This window comes from Charadrius vociferus, unplaced genomic scaffold (genome assembly GCF_000708025.1).
Source record: "Charadrius vociferus isolate BGI_N301 unplaced genomic scaffold, ASM70802v2 scaffold13, whole genome shotgun sequence".
NCBI lineage: Eukaryota > Metazoa > Chordata > Aves > Charadriiformes > Charadriidae > Charadrius > Charadrius vociferus.
In genome coordinates this window covers 4,491,856-4,500,615 of record NW_009647763.1, presented here as the reverse complement: position 1 = coordinate 4,500,615, position 8,760 = coordinate 4,491,856, and the positions used below count along the sequence as shown (strand labels likewise).

Genomic DNA, 8,760 nt, shown 5'->3' with positions numbered 1-8,760 from the left:
AGAAGTGGGAATGAGCAGGCCCTGGGGAACAGGGCCGCCTGAAGGGTAGGGTGGGAGTTTGGGGCTGTTCGGATGTGAGACGCAGGAGTACCTGGAGGGGAATAGGATGCAGAGAAGAGGGCAAACCTGACTGCTGCTTTTCTACTCAGACTTTCTGCCAGGCCCTGGGGTTGGACCTATGGTTCTGAGGTCCTGAATTCCCCTTGCTTCATAAACAGCTATCAGATGTGGTCAAAATACCTTCATCCTCTGTAGTGAGTGATCCAAACCAGAGATGACAACTTTAATAGCTGTTAGTTAAATGTAGACAGTAGATATCAGTCCTGCTCATCGTTTTGTGGATTGATGGTAGATGTCAGGAGCAACATGTAGCTTTTTCCTGTTTCTTTTGTAAAGCTTGAGCAATTTGTCAGACAGCCATTGTGTATCAGAGAGAAAGATTAAGCTATCAGAAGTTGTGAAATGTCAGCATTACCTGCAGTTGTTTTACCGTGTCAGTTCATTTCTTTGAATGTGTTGGTGCATACATATTATGATTCAGTTCTCTATTACCTTTTTTTGGTTTTGACTCCTTGGAATTCTCTTCCATTCAATGCCTGTATGGTGCCTGTGGATGAGGAAAAGTTTCCTGAACAAGCTCTATATTACTTGTTTTGGAAATCAATAAGTATGCATTGGAAAGGAATAAGTATGCATTGAAGGGCATGAAGAACAGTGAAGTCCTGTGGTTGGGCAGCTGAATGTTGCTGTGGAGGATTGTTTTTTTACTGAGCTTTTCACCATAACCAGGATGTATTTCTCATTTTTTCAGTAATGGTTGTAACGGTTTGACTGTCTTCGGAACTGTGAAGATGAATGAATTAATTTTCATTAAATGCTCAGATACTATAATTCTACACAGGTAGCTGGCATTTCTTCATCTTAAAGCATTTGCTTTTGTCAGTCTAATCTTGATATTCTTCTGGGAATCTGATTTCACAAGCCAATTTAAAAATAGATTTTTGTGACTCATCTTCAGAGTTTCATTGTGAGTAATATTTGGCCCCACAGCATGTGGGCACCAATGCAGTGTTTTTTTGGTATATATGTAGCTAATCTTGAGGGATTCCTTGATGGACAGCATGGATAAACTTCAAAACTTGAGACTTTAGGTGTACAGCAGTGAGAGTATGGGGATTTTGAGTTGTGTTTTACATCCAGCTTATTGCGATTCAGTTGTTTCATCAGCTTAGAAATCACCTGTTTGGAGCTTCAGAACAGTTGCAATGATGAGGATTGTGCCCAGAGGATGTATAAGACAATTCCTGTTAATGGGAGGTTTTAATAATTGAGTTCAGTGTTGTTGATGATAACATTAGAGATGTTAGATTTAACTTGCCCTGTTGAGCTTGACTTTTAAAGTGTTCTAAAAAAATTCTGTGATGTACTTATATGCTGCAGTGATTATTAAGACTGAGAATCACAGGCGTTTAATTGAATCTGAAACGTGGTAGTGTGACTCCCTTGGGTAGGCGTGAAAGGTAGGAGAAAGTCAGATAGCACATGGAGTGAAGTTTCTTATTGTCAATTAACTCCAGAATCGCTTGAGAAATGCAGACAGTTTATCAGCAAACTTACTGTATCCTCACCAGTACTGCAAATACCACCGCAGTCTGAAAAATCCAATTGAGCTTTTAATCTTCAACAGTAATCAAGGTTTTGTAGATTAATGTAGGTTAGGTATCCTGTATCATCTGTCTAACATGGTATCTCCAGTGGGTTTAATAGAATGAACTTTTGTATTTAGGAGTAAGGGTATTCCTTTGGTTGTGAAAGCAATAAAAACATGTTATCTTTTCTCTTTACTATGATAACTCTGCGGTGTTAACTTTTTATCTTGGATGTCAGCAGACGTGAGTTTTGAATGCACGTGGGGAGCAAATTTATTAAGTAAATAGTTGCTACTGTTAAATAAATCACCCTTAGGACTGCATTTTAAAGCCCTTATATTGCCTGAATGAGACAGAGGCCCATAAAATGCCTTACAGAAGGTGCATTAACTGTAGAGGAGGCTTTAAAAAAGGGGGTAAATGTCTTTTTAAATGTCCTTTATACTTCTAGGTGGTTGCAGAGGGTACTTTTTTGAGTTCTCTGTCCAATGTGATGATGGTTAATTTTCCACATTATTTTTACAAGCATTCTTTAGCAATGACAACTCTGTTGTACTGCGCTGTGGCACTCGTGGGTAACCTCTGTCAGTGTAGATTTAGCTACCATTCTTGTGAAATGGAATTTTTCCTTAATAATTTTCCTCAATAGCGAAAGCTGGATTATTATTTTTTAAATATTTGTGTGGATGACACTTGTTTTAGTGGAGCATGTTTAGGTTATGTAAAATATTAATCTATTCTGGTGATAATGACAGCTTTCCACTTGGCCTTTTTTACAGATTGAAAGTATTTGAACTTTTTCACTTAAAATACAATTTTCAAAAGCCGTTTCTTTCACTCCTCTATTTGTAATTCTGCTTAAAGAAAGTAGTCTGCTGCTTCCTTCATTTACTACTTGGTATAAGTAGGGTGGGGAAACCTTGAAGATACTTAAAATAAAATTGAAGACGCAGATTTTCCGTTTCTGTGAGCCAATAGTAGTCTAAGTTGAAAATAAGCTTATTTTTGAGGATTTTTGATCAGCTGAAAGGTTTTGGAATAACTCTAATCAAGACAATCACATAATTGTTTGACGGAAGGCTGCTCACAAATTTGTATTAATTTTTGGGTGGTTATTAGCCCGCTAATAACTCTAGATGCTGTTTTGAAATTTCCTGTTACTTCTTGTCATTGACACTGGAAGCAGTGGGTGTCATTCCAAGGGATCAGCCTGACATTTTATACCACATTTCTCACAGGTAAGACAAGGAGTGCACTGTATCTAGATCAATGATGTCCAATCTTCTACCCAGATGAACTGATTCAAGTGTCACTATTATGTGCTTTGGCTCCTCCTCTGCCACACGGTGCCTTTGTGTGGTGCGCTACAGTCATGTACTTTCCAGAAACAATAAAAATAAATAGGTAACTTGTACCAGCGAGTTGTATTTGGCCCTCAGGTGGAAGTTACCTGAGCAGCAGCTGTAGAATGCGCTCATTCCCATGCTTTGCTGAAGGTTGTACAAATGTGGAGCCCAGGTGCTTCGTCATGGCTGTGCTAAGGAATGAGATTTCGCTGCCCTTCTCCTTTGTGTTGTTACCGCCAGCGCTGATAAACTGTTATGCCTTGCACAGCTGCAAGACCCACTGCAAGTCTGCAGTGGTAGCACTCCATGTTGCAGGTAGCTGGAGTTGATCTGTCACTGGAGACAGGCTATTCCTGAAGCTGAGTGATAGCAGAAGTTTTTTCGCTTCCCCCATTTTGCAGTGAAGGATCCCAGCAGAAAGAGAATGAGTTAAGCTACAGAGCAGAAGAGTCTGAGGCAGGATCTCTCGGTCACAAGGATGCCAAACAACTGACATCAAAAAGCTGTTAAAACTTACAAGTATACGACAAACTCTAGTACAAATAGCATGCTGGGTCTTTTCGAATATTAATCTATTTTATGATCTCCCTTTTATAAATAAAGCTATATAATAAAGTGCTCCAGCGTCCTTTCAGATGAAAGGCATTAGATAATGGCGCCTTTGGATGTTTACCTCTTGTCTGGGCCTGTTAATTCATTTATCACTGAAGTGCTTTATTGCAACAACTCTCTTCTTACCCATGTGTGGTGTGAAACCATTTGAATGTCATCCTTATTTATTTTAGTGCATTTATTCAGTTGCCTATTGTGAGGCATCTATGGGCTGAATTAAAACAGATACAAAACACTAAACCCAAATCTCTACATAAAACTGCCAAATAAAATACATAGCCAGGCAAGATTAAAAAAAAAAGCAAACAAAAAAACAGGCACAAGGACAAGCCCAATAGACCTCTTGCAAACCACCCACAAAGGGATTAGTTCCCAGCTACTCAAAGGAATGGGAAAAACATGGGTAGCAGATAAAAGAGCAAAGGGAGGGGACCCGAAATAGGTAAAAATAGCTCAGTTGAAATAAACAAGACTTGCAGCAAAGCCAGCCAGAAAAGGGCAAGAAAAGCAGTGCATGCTGAAATGTTACACAAAAATGTAAGTAGTTATACAGGGGTGGAAGTCACGATGCAATGTGACATCCAGAGCAGGCAGAGTGCCTTCCTGACATGCAGCCTGCAGGCTTTGGTTTGGTTTTTGCCTTGCCGTTTCAACCTGCCCATGAATGACTAGCTGCAAGGGAAGGAGACAGTGATGCTGATAGCAGTCAGAAGGCTGCTCTTCCAATAAACAAGTTTGCTTTCTTTGCTTGGAATTACAGTATCAGGGCCTTTATCTACCCATTAAATACAGAAGACCCAAGTACTGACAAGTACACCCAAGTTTTGCAGGATGAGGTCTAGAATTTGTAAAAAGATGCATCCTTTTGAGGTTTTGGGTTTACTGACCTTGCCGACTTCTTCTCATCTTTCCCAAGAAAAGCCCTTTGTAGCCATCAGAATGCTATAGGTTAATGAAGACCAAGTACAAGGGCTTATCTAAAACATCCCCTTTTTAAGAGACTATTTCTCCACAAATGGACCCTACTTGTTTCTAATCTGCGTTGTAATCCTTCACCTGTGCCAAGTTATTGTCCCCAAACAGGTTAAATTATTGAGGGTTAGGAGAAAAGTCTAACATGTGACTTGACATTTTTGGTAGCATCACGCCATGCTCCAGGCTCTAAATTTCAAAACACACACACCCTGAACATTATTCTGCTCTTTTATTATAGCTTCTGGCGACCTGCGGTTGGTTTCTGCTTTGTGTAGCTGCTACTTTATGGGATTCTTACTGATGGTTATTTTTTCCACATGGCCTATTTACGCATTTGTTTAAATGGTACAAATAAATAAATAATAATAAATAAGAAAATAGATCTTTAGTTCCAATCCTGGTTTTCCTCAAGCAGTGTTCCTGTAGTTTTCACTCCCTGCCCCCTTGCAGTCACGCGCTTTTGTATTAAAAGTATTTTGGTAATAGTGTTACCACATTTTGATTCCTTTTAAATCTCTTGGTGTGAAATCGTTGCTTGTGAAGGGTAGAACTTGGCTGTCCTGGGGAGTGATCAGAGAGATACTGGGCAGAGTGGATGTGCAAAAAGGCAGCCGTTGTAAGAACTCCCATGCCTTGCTTGCTGTGACCTTTAAGGTTTATGCTCACCCATTGCCAGTGGTCCTGGTGCAACCCCAGTGCCAATGCTGCGGCAGATCCTTTGTGGAACCGCCTGTGCATCGGGGTCAGGAGCACATGTACAATCATCATCTAACTGGAACAGGTTTCAGTCATTACTGTCCTGTCTTAAAGGTGTAACCGAAAGCAATCTGCAGGTTACTAGGAAAATGCTACAATTCTTACCTGTAGAGTCTTGTATAAATCAGAGTGTGGTAACCTGGCTGGTTTGTGACAGATATCCAAGGGATGTTGTAAACAGTATGGAAGGAGGTTTACAAACTAGTAGGGCATTGCAAATTTCACTTTCCTCTTTACTAATGCGTGTTTGGTATTTGTAAGTTAAAAATAGAATGTTTTCATTTGAAACATACATTAATTGAAATAGCTAACAGAATGTAAAGTAGCGTATTGCGCAGAGCTCTGACTCTACTGAAGGTCTTTTGGACACTGCAGTTGTCTTCATAAATCCAAACTCATCATACCATTGATACCCCATCTTCTTCATTGCAGCTCTGAATGGACCCACCGATGGGTGCTATGCCCAGATATGCAGAAGTGTGGGAAAACGGAGTGTGGTGAACAGAATGGTCTCGTTTACACCCTATATGCAATTTACTATTTAGCATTTCTTGATTCCTGTTCTTCACTGGTAGTATGCTGTGAGATTTCTGAAAACTATTGCTGTGGTACTATTGTGAAGACACCCCAGTCTTCAGAGCTTTCTGAGAAGCTGCTGTTTGAAAATGGAATATTTTTGTTTGTTTTTTTTTTTTTTTTATTTTACCTGGTGTTACCACACTTCTAAATTCTGCTGTTCCTGGATTCCTAGTAGTTTTCTTGTTCATTTTGGAATAGCTGCTGTTTGAAAATGGAATATTTTTAGTATTTTTTTTTTTATTTTACCTGTTGTTACCACACTTCTAAATTCTGCTTTTCCTGGATTCCTAGTAGTTTTCTTTTTCATTTTGGAACGAAACTCTTCAGCCTTAGCTGGCACTTAGTGTCTCTTTGTCTTACTGATCTTACTCCTTTTCTTAATTACATCAGCTCCAGACCCCATATATATTTATGAAATGGCTCAGTCCTACTTTCTGGCATGCCAGCTTGATTCTCATTGCTTAATGATAGATTAATTTAGGCCAGAGATTTCTACTTGGACTTTCTGGTGGTAATACAATCTAAGAAGTCCTGCAATGTCTTGAGGTGTTTGTTGCAACTGTGATTTGAGTCATTTGGTCTGGTAAGGCTCTGTGCTGAGATGTATTGTAGAAATAGGTGTATGTGAAGCTGCCTGCACTTGTTATATTAGCTTACTTATAGATATACTGCTTAGTGTTCTGAAAATGTCTCTTGTCAGGATTTTAACTTAATTGTACAATTAGACTTTTTGATGTGAAGAGAACAATCGAGAGAGCTAAAACTTCAAAGATTGACTTTTTGAGAAAAGCAGTGAAAAAGAAATACCAAGCAGACTTTACCAGAGATAGTAAGCAACAGAGAAAAGGTTAATGTTGGCTCTGACAAGTTCTAGAATTAATTTCTAGCTGTATGTCACCAGTTTGAGACAGGAAGTCTTACACATTAGCGTGAGGTCTTACACGTTAAAGGCTTTGTGCACAGTGGTTAAGAGCATCCGTAGAGTATCAGATCAAATGTCCAGATGGCACAGTCTCCTGTCTCTGGCAGTGACCATTAGCCAACACACAGGACAGAGTATGAGCACCAGTAAGCTCATAGTTGTGCTTTGCCGATACAGACCCTCACTCTGTGAGTGTGCAGCTCAGGGTTGCTGGGACAGGTAGATGGACTTTGTGTCCTTACAGCTTTTCTTCTGTGAATTTGCCTAACTGCTTTTTGCATCTGTGTAAAATTTTAACCTATCCTGTATAGTGAATTGTACAATTTACCTATGAGTTGTGTGGAAAAAGTACATTATTTTGTTGTTTGGATATCCATTCTTCTGATTTCCTTCAATGATCATTATTTTCTGCACTGGAAAAAGCAATAACAGTTGTTACCTATTTACTCCATGCCATTCCTGATTTAATAAATGTATATGATATCCCTTTATAATCATTTATTTTCCTGATTTGAATAGTGCTAGTCTGTTGCTCATACAGAATCTAATCTATCCATAATTTGAATTTGGCATGGGTTGCCCAGGGAGGTTGTGGAGTCTCCAGCCTTGGAGATACTCAAAAGCTGTGCGGACACAGTCCTGGGCAGTCAGCTCTCAGTGGCCCTGCTTGAGCAGGGGGGTTGGGCCAGATGCCCTGTTTTCACTGTTCGGGCCAGTCCTCGGGAGACCCAGACTTTGCAGGTAACAGAAAGACTGGAGTAAGCAAGACTTTTCCCTTGGTTGATGAGTAGCAAGTAAGAGATCAGTTAGATAAACTGGATATCCACAAGTCCATGGGGCCTAATGGGATGCACCCACAATTGCTGGGGGAAGTCATTGCTGGGCCGCTCTCCATCATCTTTGAAAGGTCCTGGAGAACACATGAGGTGCCTGAGGACTGGAGGATAGCCGATGTCACTCCAGTCTTCAAAAAGGGCAAGAAGGATGACCCGGGAAACTACAGGCCAATCAGCCTCCCCTCCATCCCTGGAAAGATGATGGAACAGCTTGTTCTGGGTGTCATCTCAAAGCACCTGGATGGAATGAAGGTTATCAGAAGCAGTCAACATGGATTCACTAAGGGGGGGTCATGTCTGACTAATCTGATAGCCTTCTATGATGGCGTGACTGGATGAGTGGATGAGGGGAGGGCAGTGGATGTTGTCTACCTTGATTTCAGCAAGGCTTTCAACACCGTCTCCCACAGCATCCTCACAGGCAACCTTAGGAAGTGCGGGTTAGATGAATGGACAGTGGGGTGGATTGAGAACTGATTTTCAGATAGAGCTCAGAGGGTTGTGGTTAGTGGTGCAGAGTCCAGTTGGAGGTCAGTAACGAGTAGTGTCCCTCACGGATCAGTCTTGGGTCCAGTCCTGTTCAGTATATTCATCAATGACCTGGATGAAGGGATAGAGTGTACCATCAGCAAGTTAGCTGATGACACAAAACTGGGAGGAGTGGCTGACACGCCAGAAGGCTGTGCCACCATACAGCGTGACCTGGACAGGCTGGAGAGTTGGGCAGAGAGAAACCTGATGAAATTCAACAAGGGCAAGTGTAGGGTACTGCATCTGGGGAGGAATAACCCCATCCATCAGTACAGGTTGGGGGCTGACCTCCTGGAAAGCAGCTCTGTGGAAAGGGACCTGGGAGTCCTGGTGGACAACAGGAAGACCATGAGCCAGCAATGTGCCCTGGTGGCCAAAAAGGCCAATGGCACCCTGGGGTGCAACATGAAGACTGTGGCCAGCAGGTCGAGGGAGGTCATCCTCCCCCTCTACTCTGCCCTGGTGAGGCCGCATCTGGAGTACTGTGGCCAGTTCTGGGCTCCCCAGTTCAAGAAAGACAGGGAACTGCTGGAGAGGGTCCAGCAAAGGGCAAC

The 8,760-nt window shown here is 41.4% G+C and overlaps 1 protein-coding gene across 1 annotated transcript in view; it reads left to right on the top strand.

Moving 5' to 3' along the window:
* TULP4 (tubby like protein 4) overlaps nucleotides 1–8,760 on the top strand; it is a 127,556-nt gene that overhangs the window by 16,859 nt on the left and 101,937 nt on the right. The gene's annotated exons all lie outside the window — the stretch shown is intronic.